Source organism: Equus quagga, chromosome 14, assembly GCF_021613505.1.
Source record: "Equus quagga isolate Etosha38 chromosome 14, UCLA_HA_Equagga_1.0, whole genome shotgun sequence".
Classification (NCBI taxonomy): Eukaryota; Metazoa; Chordata; class Mammalia; order Perissodactyla; family Equidae; genus Equus; species Equus quagga.
In genome coordinates, this window is record NC_060280.1 from 93,372,175 (window position 1) to 93,376,518 (window position 4,344).

The window sequence follows — 4,344 nt, forward strand, 5'->3', positions numbered from 1 at the left end:
AGCGCGGGGCTCCGGGGCGGCGGCGCGGGGGGCCCGGGCGCTCGGAGCGGCTCCACGGCGCGCTCTCCCGCCGCTCCCGCAGCGGACGGCTCGGCCGGCGGGCCGGGGGGCGGGCCCGGGGGCGGGGCCAGGGGCGGTGGCTCGGGTTTCCCGGGACGGGAGCCGCCCCCGCCGCGCCCCGCCCCCGCCCGAGGGGGGCCGAGGATCGCAGGTGGTAGGGCTGCCGGGGCCGCCGCGCGCCCCAGACGGCCACCTCCCCGGGACTCGGGGCCCCTTTGGAAAAGCCGGGGCCCCAAGACGCCCCGTCCCCGAGGGCCCCCCACTGAGACAAGAACCACGGCGCCCCCGACGCCAGCGACCCCCACTCTCATGAGGACCTGGCCTTATGTCACACCCCCCAGGTCCTGCCCGGTCCCCAAAGAAGTCCCCTCACCAAGGAAGCCCCTCAAGGGACCCACCAGCGCAGGGTCCCCCCATGAGCTGTTTCCCACCCCACTCCAGGAACCCCGACGGCGCCCCTTCCATAAACGTGAGTCTCCAAGACGCCCACTCCCCAAGATTCCCCTTCTGGGAATTAAGAGCCAGCACTGCCCCCCGATGGCCCAGCCTCCCGCGCACCCCGCTGAGGATTGTGAGGGCCCCCCAGATCCTGTTTCCAGAAAGCTAAAGAGGCTCCCCCCCCCAAGAAAGCCACTCCAGAAAGCCGAGACACGAAGATCTTCCCTAAGACAGCAAGTGGGTACCCTAAGACTGACGGCGAGACCCGCCGTCCGCAGCGCCCTCCTCCAGGGGCAGTGCCCCCCAGGCTGGCCTCAGAGCCCTGCGGGGGTCCCCGTCCCACCCCCGGTTCCCCTCCGCACTCTGCTGGGCCCCAGACCCCGCGCCGCCCGCCCCCCGCCTCCGGCCCCTACCCGACGGCCGCGCGTGCCCAGAGCGCCCCCTGGCGGCCCCGAGGGACGGGGCGGGGGGAGAGGGGATGGAGGGTGGGTGGGCGGGGCTGGAGCCGCCGTGGCCACGCCCCCAGAGAGCCCCGCCCCCCGTGCGCAGGCCCCGCCCCGCGCGGTCCCGGCCGCCGCCCGCGTTCTGGGCGCCCGGCGCTCCGCTTTCTCGCTCCCGCCGCCTGATTTCGCGGGGCCTCCTCCCTCTGGCCCAGCCGCCTGCGTTCCTCTGATCCCAGCAGCCCGGGGTTTTTCTCGGGCGTGAGGCCGGGGTGGGCTCCGGATTGTGAGTTTGGGGGTGCGTGGGGGGCCACCAGAGCGAGCCGGTGTCCGAGAAGGGGCCGTACCGGGTCCCGGTCCAGGGTGGACAGCGCAAGGTGTGTGCGTGGGCGGCTCGGGGCCGGTCCTTCGCCGCTCCGTGCCTCAGTTTCCCCATCTGTACCACGGATTATCATCTGTAGATCCTCAGGGTTGTAGTAAGGATTCAATGAGCAACCGTGCCGGGCCCGTGGTGAGCAATGTCCAAGTGTCCGTCACTATTGTCGCCAAGTGCTCAGTCCCAGTGACACGCGCACCCTGGGGGGGAGACATGGGCGTGGCATCACTGGCCATTCACATGCAGACCCTCAAACCTTTGTCCCTGGGTGGGTGGGTCACACCCATCAGCATGCCCAGACACCCAGACATCCGTACACACACACAGTTCCCTGGAGGGACACACACACACGATGTGCACAAGCGTCTCAGTGCACTGGTCCTCAGAGAAGGTCCAGGGGGCACGTGCATGCACACTCGGTGGATCCTTACACACTCCCACGCTGCCTGGTGCTGTTAACACACACACAGCGGTCACACACACTTTTCACGCAAAAACCCCCGAGCACAGGGGACCCCCGCCAACAGCCACACGCGCACAGAAATTGCGGAGACACGGTCGCGCGTGCACACACGCTGGACCCGTCTGGGAGCACAGCCCCCGCGCCCTGAACACCCGCAGCCCAGCCGGGAGGCCACCCCACCCCAGCCAGCCCTCATTAAGCTGTCACCAGCTGCCCCTGGGCCGCCTCCGGCTCACCCTGAACGCCGACGGGGGCCGTGGGGGCGGGGCGCGCAGACACATGGGACGCGGGACACACACATGTGCCCACCATGTGGACGCTCGTAAAGCAGTCGTCCTGGCAACAGCGACTTGAAAGACCCCGGTTCTTCCGCTGGGCTGGGGGGGAGGGGGCAGGGCCTCGGGGATGGGGCCACAGGGGGGCCGGACCCCAGGACCCACGCCCACCTTCCCCTACAGACAGAGAGCCTGTCACATCCCGGAGCACACACACACTCCCACCAGGGAGGAGACCCCGTCACACTCAGGGCCAGCCCCCCGTGATCACACCGGATGCAAGTGTGACCTTCCCACATCATCGATGTGTCACCTCACAGCACCCTGGGTCACCCTCTGGCACCAACCCACACACTTGGTCACCCGCCCCCAGGACAGGCGGTGACAGACAGACACCCCATCACACCGGCTGACTCACAGCGCCGCGGGAACTGGGGCGCACGCGGGCGCTCCCCCCCTCGGGTCCCCACCCCCCGTCTGGGCCCGGCTGCCCGCGAGGCCGAGGGGACCGGGGGCCGCTTCTATTTGCAGGAAACACGGGTATTTACAATGCTTTATTTTTAAACCTTCCTGGTTCCAGTCTGGGGCTGTCGCAGGGCGGGGGCGGGTGGCACCCAGCCGCCAACCTCCCAAGCTGAAAGCAGGGCCTGAGGTCTCCCCAGGGCACAGAGGTGGGGAAACTGAGGCTCGGCGAGGCGCAGGGGGCACCCACGGGCACGGGGCCCCTGAGGCTGATTCGAGCCTGCTGGCTCCTGGGTCAAAGCCGAGGCAGGGGTGTGACAGGCCAGGGGCGGCCAGAAGCCAGACCCCGCCACCGGCCCGCCCTCTGTGGTGTTTGCCTGGGAATTTGTTCCGCTCAGTCACAGCCTCCTCCAATGTCTCCCCCAGGTGGCTCTGGGTGATGCCTCCGCCTCCCCAGCCAGCTCTGGGCCCACTTGGCCGTTGTGAAACCTGAGGATCAGAGAGGTCAAGACTCTGCTCCAAGGTCACACAGGAACGAAGAGGCTCAAACCTGGGGGCCCAAGGACTGTAGGACGTTCAGCCACTGCCCCGGCCGCTCCTCCATCCCTGTCCCCCGGGGCTGCCCCCCCCCCACCCCCCGGGTAGTCAGTGCTCCCAAGGGGGGTGTTCTGTTCGCGAGTAGAGGCCCAGGCGGCCGCTGGCCAAGATGCGGACTTGGCTGCTGGAGAAGTTTCCATCTTAGTGCCAGGAGCTGGTCCAGGCCCCGTGGACCCAGGGCTGTGCCTCGGGACCCCCAGGGATCAGCCCTGTGTGGTGGGAGCGTCCTGGCGCCGTCTGTGTCCTCTGTCCCTCTGGCCACCCCCGGCCAGAGCGTCAGCCACCCCCACTGAGCCCTGCCCCACCCTTCAACGTGCCGGTGACTGAGCTCGCTGGGCCTCAGTTTCCCTGTATGTGAAACGGCGTTCGCTCTGTGCCCAGGCTGAGGTGGGGGTGGCATCGCTCTCCCCCGGGGTCCCGGGGACAGCTCAAGGCTGTGATGCCCAGCCACAAGGCCCCCCAAAATGAAGCTTCGGGGCTCTTGATTTGACAAAGTCACTGTCACCCCGAGCTGGGCGATGCTGAGAGCGGAGTGAGGCCTCGGGCCCGACGGGGACACAGCTGGACGCGCACTCCTGGCGGGGTCACCGCAAGGGCTCCGGGATGGGGCCCATGAGGCCTGGGGGCGGCAGGAAGGGGCTGGATGGGAAAAGCAGGGCCGGTGGCCGTCCCCACAGGGCCATTTGCAGCCGCAGGTCACAGGTCGAGGGCCGTGTCCCTGGAGGCCCCAGGTCGGCAAGGCGGGAAAGCCATTAGGCTGCCCGAGGGGCGGGGGGGAGGGAACGGGGGGCTGGGGGTTGTGCAAGGGCCCCCGGGGCTCAGAGAGGCACAGACGCACACGCACGCGCCACATGTGTGCACACCGTCACACACACAGACAGACACACTCACACGCACTCAGCAGTCACAGCTGCAAATGTGTCCCCCGTCGCACGCACACACATGCGCACAGGCCCCCAGTGTGAACACGCTGGCGCACAGACACAGACCACACGCGCACACGCAGCAGCGCACACGCCCGGCCCCCGCCCGCGTCCTTGGCCCCGACCCCCTGACCCCGCGTGCAGATAAGGGGCGGCCGCGCCTGATCAAGGAGGCCGCAGCACCGGGCACCGAGCCGGTGCACCCCCGACGAGGGGAGAGAGGGTGGGACGCAGGGAGCTGGAGGGAGGGGGGCGGGGGGGGCAGAGACATGCAGAGACAGAGATGCAGAGACAGAGATGCAGAGAGACA